General features: G+C 47.9%; 1 protein-coding gene across 1 annotated transcript in view; it reads right to left on the bottom strand.

The window, feature by feature from the left end:
- Positions 1 to 13,123, bottom strand: part of EFCAB11 (EF-hand calcium binding domain 11) — a 241,040-nt gene that overhangs the window by 4,421 nt on the left and 223,496 nt on the right. The window lies entirely within an intron of this gene.

Genomic DNA, 13,123 nt, shown 5'->3' on the forward strand with positions numbered 1-13,123 from the left:
GTCATAGTGTCTATTCCAGCTTTCCCTCTAGCGAATAAGCCACCACCAGGCACACAGAACGTATGAAGACGTTCACTAAGACTCAGTGAATACCGTACCCTTCCCAGCGTATGCCGGGCACCGGGTATTAAGATGGATAGACGAGGCTTCGGGACCTGCCTCGGCAGGAAGAAACCGTACCCCGAGTGTCCCCAGGCCTCGCCAGGCTGTGGGTGCAGACACGCGCATCTTCATGTAAAGACCCAGCTCCCCATCCCTGGAGCTCCCGGTTGCCATTCTGGGCCTTCCAACACCCGCACTCTGATGATTTTAGGGAGTCTCAAGACACAGGGACACGAGGGATTGGGTTTTGCTGTCTCAGCAGTAGCTCTGCTCATGTCTCCCCCACCCCCTAAACACACACATCCAGGGCCTCAATTTGGGAAGTGTTCCAAAAACCATTTGTAGAGGTATGACAGTTAATTTCCTGTCAATATGGGTAGGTCGTGGCACCCAGATATTCAGTCGAATGCTATTCTAGATGTTTCTGTGAAGATATTTTTATGTAGGATTAACATTTAAGTCAGTAGATTTTTGAATAAAGCAGATTACCTCCCTATCTACTCAGCTGCAGGCTTTAATAGAAAAAAAAAAAAAAAAAAAGACCGCCTTCCCTGGAAGGAGAGGGGATTCTGCGGGCAGGTTTGGTCTCTGGACTCACACTGCAACTCTTCCCTGGGTCTCCAGCCTCTGGGCCTACCCTCTGGGTCTTGGACTTGCCAGCCTCTGTCATCATATAAACCCATTTCTTAACACTCTCTGTCTTAGGACTTCCCTGGCGGTCCAGTGATTAAGAGTCTCCAATGCAGGGGGTGCGGGTTCCATGCCTGGTCAGAGAACTGAGACCCCATGTGCCATGTGGCCAAAAAATAAATAAAAGTGTAAAAAGTGATCTATCTCTGCCTGTTTTTCTTTCTCAGTCTCTCTCTTTCCCCTACTCTATGGCTAGCTGGATTGGTGATTGATAGTGGATAGACAGATGATAGACATAGACAGACAGATAATATCCTTTTAGACTGATCTAGATGGATCTATCTCTCTGTCTATAATATCTATCTGTCCTTCCTATTGTTCTGTTTCTGTGGCCAGCCCTAAGTCAGACCGGAGACTTAACCATCACGAGTGTCAGCCCAGAGAACCCTGCCTCCTTGCTGCTCTGGTGACTGACTCTGCTGCTTCTCAGCCACCCTCAGACCCCGCTGCTCTGTCCTGGGACAGAGACGGGAGAATGGAGGCCACCCGCCCTGGCTCTGTGTTGAGCCTGCGAGCTGGAGCCCCGAAGCAGCTAATACGATGAAAGGGTGTCACGCCTGATGATACGAAGGACTTATCAAATGCCTTAGAAAGTTTTGTAACTAAAACAGAACAATGGATGTGGCAGAACAAACAAAAATAGCGTGAATAGTGATGAACAGATTTAAAATCACCCATAAAGAGGACTGCATACTTTTCCATTTTTCATATTTTACTGTCTGGACATTTTTCAGATTTGCTTCCCCTATGGTTTCACAATGGTATGCTTGTAAATCAACACTTTTTTTCTTGCAGATAATAGGCATAGTAAAAAGTTTTTTCTTCTATGTTGTATTCCTTATCCACATATTCACTGTGTTTTGTGCTTTTGGGCATGGATCTGTGGGTGGGCTCTCTCCTGTCCTATTGAGGTCCTGGGGGTATAGAGTAATTTGAATAAAATAGTAGCCTCATTGTGTATTACGTAAGAAAGCCCAGATTCTGCGTTATTATCCCACATTATTAATTAGTGTTAATATTAATTAACGTTATTAATACCACGTTATTATCCCCATGGTACAGAAATGGAAACTGAGGTTCACAGATGTCCAATGACTTCCCTAATATCCTTCAACTAGAATGTCCCAAAGCTGGCCCTGAACCCAGCGCTGTGAGGATCCAAGCCCACACTGACTTCTGTGATATCGAGTGCTTCAGGTAATTTTTATTTAATTAGCTCAAGACAGCTGAACAGCGACTTGCCAGGTTTGCGCCACCGCATGGAGGATCGTTTGGGACCTTGTCCGTGTCCGTGATGGCCTCACGGCCTGGCCCGGCTCTCTGCCCCTCTTAGATGCAACCCTGTTCTCCGCCTCCGCTCACCCTCCGCCAGGCCGGCTGCTCTCCAGCCTTTTTACTTGCCCTCGGCTTCCTTGAGCTTTCCTGAGGCTTCGGTGCTTTTCTGCCTCCTGTCGTATCTGTTTTCTATTCCTCACTCCCAGGTGACTCCCAACAACTTGTTTTTTCTTCTAATTATTCCTAACAGAAATGAGTCTCATGTATGTGAAGCAAAATTTTCATGGTTGCAAATAAAGGCACTGTATTAGACTGCGCAAGTGACTTAAACGCAGCTGTAGGGGGTTAGCTGGCTCAGGTGCCCGGAAAGTCTGGCGGTGTCTGCCTTCAGGTGTGGCTGTATCAGGGGGCTCAAGCCAGGACATGAAGAGCTGGTTCATCTTTTGACTTGGTGAGACTTCTCCCAGATAGAATCTCTTCACCATGGCAGCAAGAATGCCCTGGCCTATCTAGAGTCCCATGTTCCTAGCTCTCTTGATCCTAGTGCAGGAGAGGGAAGCTCACTCCTGCCCCACCGTCACCCGCCAGCTGTCTTACAAACCCCATCATGATGCTGACTTAGCCTGTGTGGGGTGCATAGGATGTGTTTGACAGCCTCAGGGGTGTGACACGCAGTGGGTGCACGTGACCCCTGACCGTCAGCAGGGAAAGCGGGGAGGCCCAATCCCAGCCCCTCTGGTCTACATGACGAACTTCCCGTGAGGGACCCTCACGACAGCAGAGAGCACGCACTCCCCCTTGGACCACCACACTCATCACAGGCTGACGTGGGAAGGTTTGCCCCGTTTCCAGTTGTCTTGGGATGGGAGGGAGCCCGGCATTAGAACCAGACAGGCCTGGAAATCCTGGGTTTCCAGAAGCTCCTCTCTCGTTATAAACGCCCCGGGGTTGGCAGGGCCGGCCCGAACCTCTGCAGAGAAGGGTGGGGCGTGTCCAGTCCCTCCGTGGACTCCGTCACCTCCGCCTTGGGGCCACCTGGGGCTGTTTTCAATACGCATGTTCACAACGTCCTCTTTTTTCTCCCACATCTCAGTGATGATGGCCTTGCTGATGACGGCGATAGTACAACAGTCTCAAACGAAGCCTCACTGAACGCCAGGCGCTCAGTGCCCTGGAGACACGAACTCATCTCATCCCCTCGATCGCTCTGTTCTGCAGGTAAGAAACTGAGGCACAGGGAAATCAAGAGATCTGCCCAGGACCACAGAGCTGTCTGCTAGTTCTGCACCCAAGCAGTCCCTTAGCCAATCATGAAAAGTGGACATTAACTGAGCCCTTACTACGTCCCAAGTGCTTTATAAAGTTTATCGTGAATTCTCACAGCAGTTCAACAATACAGTGACTGTCATCACCCTTACCTCGTGGAAGAGAATGAGGTATCAGAGGGGTAACTAACTCAGTTAGTCCCCAAAGCCTGCAGCAGACCCCTGGCTAAGCAGTCAGGAGCCCGTTCTGAAAGCAGAAAGGTAACTCTGAAGCTCCGCTTTTGGAAAATGGATCTGGCAGCAGAGTGGAAGAGAGATTCTTTTCTAGGCTCAGCAGCAGGAAGATCTGACCACAGCACAAGCAAGTACAGAGCCAGGGTTAGAAACTCGTCTGAGTCCAGGCCTGGAGCTCAGACCCCTCCAGCGGGTGGACGGAGCCAGGGGGAGGCGTAGGCTCCACTGGCGCGTCCATCATCGCGGGCGCCCCAGGGCCTCGCTGCCCGGCTGTCCCTAAGCCTTCTGCTGGCCCATCTCGGCAGACAGTCTCGCTGAGCCGAATACGCTCAGAAAAGCCCAAATCCACCACCAGCTGGAGCTGGTAAGGCTGCAGCGCTTCCGGCCGAATTGGGTCCTGGGGGCAGAAACCTCAATGTTATTTACACCCAAAGCTCCTTATTTGTGGGGCTTTACAACACACAAAAGGCTGAGTCCTGTTCTCATGGAGCCAACAGAACGCAGACACACTTAAAATAACAGAGAAGAAGAATACACCGTCTCCTCTCTCTCACACCCGAGCTTCCATCCGGCCTGAACGGCCCCTCTGCGGCCCCTTTTGTTCCGCTCATTACCTTCCTCCGAGCCGTCTCATTACTGACACAGACTCCTAATTAACACATCAGGTTTCCCCTTTTCCAAAAAGTCTCGGAAACGTGCCTGTTCTGGGAGGCTGCCCACTCGAGCCCCCCCACCCCATTCCAACCCCGCCCCCCACACACCCCTGCCGTCTTTATTTTGTTCCACTTCTCGTCCTGGCTTGTATCATTTGTTTCTTTGTATTGAAAGCTTGTCAACTCACGGAACCTGGCACGTATTCATCAGGAGGACGGCCCAGCACACATCACAGCTTGACGGAAAGCGAGCCTGAGTGGGGAATTGGGCAGAGAGTCAGAAAGAAGCGGGAGTGGGAGCCGGCTTAAGACCATGACCCAGTTTTCAGGCCCAGGGTGACCAACAGTCCGCCTCTTGTGCCGTGATCTTTCATTTGCGCTAAGCTGGTCTTCAGCTTGCGCCATAGAAGCTCATATCACTGCTTCCGTGCCTCTGCCCAATTTGTTTTCCTCTGTCAGGATGCCCTTCCATCTCTCTGAATTCCACTGATTTTCCAAGGCCAGGAAGAGGCCCCATCTCCTCCGAGAAACCGTCCCTGATTCCTCCAGTTCCGGTTAAGCTCCGTTTTCGTGACACTTGTATAGTGTCTGTATCACAGAATCTAGTCCTTGATGATGTTTTCTGGAAGGGAACTGTCTCAGACTCTCCAGCCCTCAGTCTGGAGAGAAAGAAAAAAAAAGGGGGGGTTCCTCTTGAAACAGGTTGAATAAGAAAGAGACTTGTTAGGTGCCTGGGGTCAGAGGCGCCCCCAGAGTGGCCCTGCGCCCACCCTCACAAGGGCAGCCGGAGGCGAGCTTGGCAGGCACACGAGATAATACAGCAGCTGCGAAGGGGAATCACCAGCCATTGTGTAAAAACACGACCAAGTGTACACACATCTCCGCTGCTGCCAGCTGCAAAGACCTGCCCGCCCGTCTGAGAAGCGGCTCAATTGAAAACCAGCGCCTGCGGTTGCAAGTGTCTGCCTTTGGAATTGTGGACTCATCTGAAATTCCTATTTCTTGTCCTGTGCCTGGGTTTCAATATGTGTGATGAACACAACCGGAGGGGCTCTCTCTGATGCCCTCAAAATTCTTTTTCCATTTCTGGATGCTCTACGCCTGGCTTCTACGTTTGCATCCAACGGCCAGCACTGTAACCGTCTTCGGAAGATTGGAATTTAGATCCGCTTCACTTGGGGGTCCTTTGGTCGGTGACTGGCTGGTACCCACTATGATCCCAGAGTTGGGGTCACGTGTAGTTTACACCCCCGGTCCCCGGGGTCGGCCGAGGCTCCGGCTTGCCAGAAACGGCTCTGGCCTGGCTTCTTTGTGTCCTCTGTCCTGCCTGTCCTCCCCACTGCCACCCCATCCCCTCTGGTTTTCCCCAGGGAGCAGCTCCTTACAAAGCTCCTTGCACACGAATCTGCATTTCCAAGTCTGTTTCTGGGAGAATCTGACCGAAGATAATACCCACGGCGTGTCTCTTCATTGGCCACTGGCAGCCACACACCCCACCCCACCCCGCCTTGCCAGTTCCCACGTCTCTGAGTGATGACTGTCATTCTCTTTGAAGCAGCCCTCCAGGACCAACTCCAAGGAAGTTTTGCCACAGAGCCCGTATTTCAAGTCACATCATTGCAAATGTGCCCTCCAAGCCAGTGAAAATCCACCCAGTCACGCTTAGGGGATGTGGTCGCAGATATGCAGTCAGAAACTTAAAGAAACTTATTTTTACTGATTACATTTATAAAATAAAACGTATCTTACTTTTTCTACTTGGATTTTTCTCAATTAAAAAAAATTTCTATGCAATAGTTAAGGACATCAATGTACTAAAATGTTTTGTCCCTGGTGGCTCGGGAGACCCGGCTTTGATCTCTGGGTCAGGAAGATCCCCTGGAGAAAGAAACAGCAACCCACTCCAGCATTCCTGCCTGGAGAATTCCATGGACAGAGGAGTCTGGTGGGCCACAGACCCTGCGGTGGCAAAGAGTCCAAAGAGCTGGACACGACGGAGCGACTGACACTTTCACTTTCCTTCATTAGGACTGAAAGTCCTCATGGAGCTCGTGTGTATTATGTGAAAACGATGACAGTTACTTTTGATCCTGGGTGAAGGTTTTGCCTGCTTCTTATATCCCAAAGTTTGCAAAGATAATCAGTTAAATGTCATTGTTCATCCTCCTAGAAAACAGTAGTACCTTCCCTCTCTCTGACTTTGGATGCTGCCAAGGGAGTCAGGGGTAGATTTCATTTGTCTTTCGAGACCCAACACTCTTGCTATTGCGGCTCCAGGCTGCTCTGCATCCCCGGCCCCACCCGAAACTCTCCCGATAAGCCACTGACAAAGCGAAGGCCAGAGCTGCCCTTCCATGCTGGGTTGCAGCCACCAAGCTCCTCCTAACTCGGTCAGAACGGAACCCTCACCCACCCCACGCTGCCACCTTTGCTGCAGGCGAGCATGCCCACGTCTCGCCTCTCCAAGCCCAAGGCCCAGTCTCACAGCTCTTTGGTCACCTGTCGTGCTGGGCACGGGTCCAGGGTCACACCGGCCAAACGCAACAGTTACATGGGAATGAAGGTCACAGACTGGTTCAAGCAAATAGAGTTTGTACACGATTCAACCTATTCATGGATCCAGGCAAGTTTGCAAGCTAGAGCTTCAGTTGGTAGCTGCAAGGCAAATTTCTGTAGTGTATTGGTTTGGCCAAAAAAATTCATTTGAGTTTTTCCATAAGATGCAATGAAAAGCCCGAACGAACTTTTTGGCCAACCCAATAATTTTTCACACTCCCTTAGCTATCTGCTATAAGGTGCATTTAGGTTTTCTCCTTGCTCTATCTTTCTACAACTTGATCCGTTTTCCTGCCTTCCTAAGATATTTAAATTCTCCTGAACTCAAGGATTTTGGCACTCCATTCTTCTAAGTGAAAGTGAAAGGCGCTCAGTCGTGTCCGACTCTTTAAGACCCCATGGACTACACAGTCCATGGAATTCTCCAGGCCAGAGTACTGGAGTGGGTAGCCTTTCCCTTCTCCAGGGGATCTTCCCAACCCAGGGACTGAACCCAGGTCTCCCGCATTGCAGGCAGACTCTTTACTGGCTGAGACACCAGGGAAGCCCTAAGAAAGAGACCATTAGGAAACGCGTGTTTACTCAAGTATGCGGCAAGTCCCACTTGGCTAACAAGCTAAATGTGATTCCTTGAAATTCTCTTCCACGCATGGACTCCGGGGAGCTGAATGTAGCATGTAGTCATCAGTGGGATAATTTAGCTTCATTCTTTCTCCTCGCTTTCTAAGAAGGGCCTGGAGTTCATGCTGGTTTCTCTAGAAAATGGAGCTGCCTCCCCACCCTGTGTGTTGGCCACTCAGTCGTGTCTGGCTCTTTGTAGCCCATCAGGTTCCTCTGTCCATGGAATTCTGCAGGCAAGAACACTGGAGTGAGTTGCCTTTCCCTTCTCCAGGAGATCTTCCCAACCCAGGGATCAAACCCAGGTCTCCCGCATTGCAGGCGGATCCTTCACCGTCTGAGCCACCAGGGACGCCCTGTTTGTGATCTTTGAAAGGACTGCCTGTTTCCAGCGTGGCCTTCCTCTGTGCTTCGTGGCTTAGGCAGTGTCTTTTCAGACGTGCTGACTCTCGATGGCTTCAGCAACGTAATAGTGGATAAATGCTGTTGGCCGTTTACCATCTGGGATTCAACTCCACGCCTGGGTCTTGTTATGCAGGCATTTTCAGAGCATTACAGCTCAGCTGTGAAAGCACTCTGGCTTAAAGCGGAATGCAGTAGAACCTTGCTAATCTAACAACTTAATCACACTTGCCACCCCTTCACAGCACGGGCTTAATAGTCAGGCTCAAAGTGAGGCTTCGTGTCTTCAGAATGCACAGGAACGCATTCTTCTGATGACTGTGTAATCGTAAATAATCTCCAACTTTGCTTATTGAAGCAAATGAGACATTCTTTAACCGCTGCACTATCCTTTTAATTCAGCTGTCAGAGGTAGCTTCAAAATGCCGGAGAACTGGGCTGAGATGTTCTGGCTAATGCTTTGCATTCTATTCTTCAGTATCAAGATTATGAAAAGATGTGTCCCGGGCCATTTGGTATCTTCAAGGTACCTGAAGACAATCTTTAGAGGAATGTTTCTAAACACAGACTGTTTGGATTTCAGTATGGAAATTCACACATATATCATTGTAATTATTTGGCCAGAGTAGGTTTATTCATTCTCTTTCCCAGTGGGGGTGAGGGATACTTTCAAAGTCATTTTAAAGTTGTTTCCTGTTATCTCTAAGTGATTTCCACGGCATCTACTAGATAAATTTGCTTTCTATTTACCATCTCCCCTGGGTTTCCCTGGTAGCTCAGCTGGTAAAGAATCCACCTGCAATGCAGGAGACCCCAGTTCAACTCCTGGGTGGGGAAGATCCCCTGGAGAAGGGATAGGCTACCCACTCCAGTATTCTTGGACTCCCCTGATGGTTCAGATAGTAAAGAATCCACCTGCAATGTGGGAGACCTGGGTTAGATCCCTGGGTTGAGAAGATCCCTTGGAGAAGGGAACGGCTACCCACGCCAGTATTCTTGCCTGGAGAATCCCACGGACAGAGAAGCCTGGCGGGCTGTAGTCCATGGGGTCAAAAAGGGTCAGACATGACTGAGTGGCTTTCACTTTCACTACCATCTCCCCATTTATAAAGCAGAAGAGTGGGTTTCCAAAAGAAGAGAGACTGAAAAAGTGATCTGTATTGTTATTTTCAAAATCTAACTGATCTCACCTAAAATTCTACTATCTTTAATCAGGACATTACAGTTGAAAGTTTTTCTGTGAGTGTGTGTATGTCTAAAATCATCATACTCTTCTATGTGAGGAAGGTTTTTACAGATCCCAGAAGGCAGCCCTCAGTCACAAAGTTTAATGGAGATGCAAGAGGGAAAATTGACGGCTTATGTTTACAAGTTCCCCTGAAGATGACTGCCAATCTATTCAATGAATTTATGTTTTCTACTGAGTATAGAGCTTGAATCTGAGCGCAACATGAATACTCTGTAAAGATGGATGTGGCCATTGCGAGTGACCGATGTTTTGATGGTTTGGGGTAGAGTCCAGTGTTGCACAGGCTTCCTGCACTTGGCACTGAAGAATGCCCGTTCTTTGTCATTTCAGACAGGGGCCAGAGATGTGACTTGCTTTGTGTGGAACCCTTATCTGGGGGGCAACAACTTGCTTTAGACTTTCAAAGAAATTGTTACTCACTCCTGTTACTTCATCTTTTCTAGAGATGACATTTGTCAAAGATGGAAAAGGCACCTCAGAGTTTGCCCTGACTCAAACTGTCCCAAGTGATGTCAGTTTAGTATCACTCTTTATAAATAAATGACTACAGACCCACTCACCAGAACCAAAGTTTTTTCTCAAGAAAAGGGCCTTTTTCCATATATGCAAATTGAACCAGATATTTCTCTTGTCAAAAACTCAGCATCATTGGACGTGGCAGGAGAGACCTCAGCAGTAATCCAGTAATCCCAAGAATTCTTAGCTGATACTTTAACCTTCGAAGGAAAGAATTGCTAGAAAATCACTGGAGAGTAACCACTGAGGTCTGCATCTCAACTGTTCTAGGAAATGTTTCTGGGTTTCAAGATCAATATGATCTTTCCAAGTGAATTCTTGGGAGTCTACAGAAAAATCTGTTGTCAATGTAAAAATAATCCTTTAAAAACATATGTGAAATTATACCCCTGCCTCTCTCAAAACAGTCCTCTGACTCCCTACAACATTCAGAAGAAAATTCAGTCCTTGCCACGCCTCCAGGCTTCCGCGCCACTGGCCCCTGCCTCAGCCTGTGGCGTCCTTGCCGCCCTCCCGGCTCCGGGTCACCACGGCTTCCCCGATCCCGGCTCCGGTCTGCACGCGCGCTGTTCCCCTGCGGGGAGCGCTCTTCCCGCAATGACTGGCTCTGTACCTGTGACTTGCCCCCTTATTTGGCTTCTGCTCAGATAGCTCCCTTCCTCTGAGAGGACTGCCCTGAACCTCCATATAGGCTGCATCGTGTCCTTCCAGAATTCACACTGAAGCTGTGTGTGTGTGTCAGCTCTTTGCGATCTCAGGGACTGCAGCCCACCAGGCTACTCTGCCCGTGGAATTTTCCAGGCGTGACTGCTGCAGTGGGTTGCCATTTCCTACTCCAGGGGATCTTCCCGAGCCAGGGATCGAACCCGAGTCTCTAGTGTCTCGGGCATTGGCAGGTAGGTTCTTGACTACTAGTGCCTCCTGGGAAGCTGTAGCCCTCAGCATCTCAGAGTGTGACTATATTCATCAATAAGGCCTTTAAAGAGGTAATTAAGTTAAAAAGGGGTTGTCAGGGTGACCTTAATTCCGTATGACTGGTGTCCTTGTGAGAATAAGAGATTAGCACAGAGGGACTTCCTTGGTGGTCCAATGGCTGAAACCTCCCCTTCCAGTGCAGGGGGTGAGGGTTCAATCTCTGGTCGAGAACTGGGATCCCATGTGCTTCGTGGCCAAAAGATCAAAACATAAAGAGGACGCAAGATCGAAACAAATTCCATACAGTCTCTAAGAAACAGTTCATATTAAAAAAAAAAATCTTAAAAAGAGAGACTAGCACAGAGAAAGATCCAGAGAGACAATCAAGTGAACACACAGTGAGGAGACGGCTGTGAGTAAGCCAAGGAGAGAGGCTTCAGGGGAAACCAAAGCTGCCGGCACCTTGATCTTGGGCTTCTGGCCTCTAGACTTGTGAAAAGTATGTTTCTGCTGTTTAGGCCGCTCCGTCTGTGATACTTTGCCATGGCGGCTGAGGTGACTGGGTTCCCCCAACCTCAGGGCCCTTCCCTCACTGCTTGTCCCCCGCTCTGTGATTTACATCTCTTTCCAGCCCTTGAGGGTAGGAATCCATTTATTTATATTTTTAAATTGAAGTTCAATTGACAATTGACATGTAACTTTGTATTAATTTCAGCCATACAATGTAAACTGAAACTATGTACATATATACATATACAATGTATATACGATATGTATATATGTACGGGCTTCCCTGGTGGCTCAGTGGGTAAAGAATCTGCCTGAGACGTAGGTGCTGCAGGAGCCAAGGGTTCGATCCCTGGGTCGGGAAGATCCCCTGGAGGAGGGCATGGCAACCCACTCTAGTATTCTTGCCTGGAGAATCCCACGGACAGAGGGGCCTGGCAGGCTGCAGTCCGTGGGGTCACAGAGAGTCGGACACGACTGAGCGACTCCCAGATAATGCCCAGTATCACGGCTGGCTGCTCTACTGGCCGGAACGCCTGTTGTTTCTGTCTGTCCCACACCCACAGTGGTTTCTTCTGAAGCCTCTCTCCTTGGCTCACCAGCGGCCGTCTTCTCGCTGTGTGTTCACCGGATTGTCTCTCTGTTTCTTTCTCTGTGCTAATCTCTCCTTTTAAGATTTTATTTTTTTTAATGTGAACCGTTTCTTAGAGACGTTATGGACTTTGTTACAATATTGCCTCCACTTTATGTTCTGGCCGTTTGGCCATGAGGCATGTGACCAGTAAGATTAAAATTTCAGATCAAAAGTAGCAGAAATACAGAAAGGGGAGGAAGATAGTTTTCTTTCTTCTTCCATTCCCACACACACTTACCATCACGCCAATGATTATATATACATATATGTATGTATATGTCTAGTTAATATTCATCACTGCACAGAGTTAAAAGTCTTTTTCTTGTGATGAAAACTTTTAAGACCTGCTCTCTTAGCAACCTTCAAATACACAGTGCACTTTTATTATCTATAGTCACCACACTGTACGTTACATCCTCAGCATTGACTTATCACTGGAAGCTTGTACCTTTTGACCACCTTCATGCATGGAGGGTGTTCAGTAAATATTAATTTAATGAATTAATAAATACATCAAATAATGCACACTAGTCCAGTTCTATAATAACTCTACTAGGAGATTTAAGCCATGTATAAATACAGATGTTGAGGTCCTGCATTTAAATCAAATGAACTAACTTATTCCCTAAATGTATAGAAACTTGGATTGAAATGATTATAATTCTGGCAGCCACCTTGGGAATGACATTGAAATGAACCTAATAACTAGAGAGGTGCTAAGTGGAAGCTATATGAAATCAAATTCAAGAACATAAAATGGTTTTCCTTTCTGCTTTCATAGTCATTATACTATATTTGGAATAATTAGAAAAAAACACACCACAAAGAAGCTAATGTTCAAAAAGGCAGAGACACTTGAAAGTCTTTGAACATCTCACCAGAAATAACTTAACCCAATGAGATTAAAATTCCAGATCAAAGGTAGCAAAAATACAGAAAGGGAAGAAAGACAGTTGTGAGATCCCTCATCCCCTCACACGTTTACCACCACACCAGTGAGTAGTAGACGAGGGGTTCCCATGGCAAATAATTTCCATTTCCCCCACATATAAGGAATAGCATTACATCAATGTTCTCAGAAACATAGCTGGCAATTTTTACCACTCATGATCTGATTGGTCTAGGAACAGATAAACAATAGAGAAAAAATAACAATGATGCAGAAAGGTGAATCTTTATCATCATATAATCAGCCAGCAAACAGGTATTGACTGGCTGGTACAGTTTGAAATTCTGTGCATGGTGTCATGAGAAAATGCAACATCATACACCAAAGCTTCACGTGATTTATGTAGTCAGGCAAACCTATATTAAATGGCAATAAGCAGTAAGCCCCATCTGGGGATATAAACCAGGCCCATGGCGCTGATTCACCTCTGCATTTCAGGATCCCCACACCTAGCTAGGGCTGCATTAATATCTGCTGAATGAATAAACACATATCAAAGCAGAAGTAATAAACACGGCAGCGGCTCGGTTTCTTAAGAGATCCATGAGTCGTGAATTC

The sequence above is a fragment of the Cervus canadensis genome, chromosome 6 (assembly GCF_019320065.1).
Source record: "Cervus canadensis isolate Bull #8, Minnesota chromosome 6, ASM1932006v1, whole genome shotgun sequence".
Lineage (NCBI taxonomy): Eukaryota > Metazoa > Chordata > Mammalia > Artiodactyla > Cervidae > Cervus > Cervus canadensis.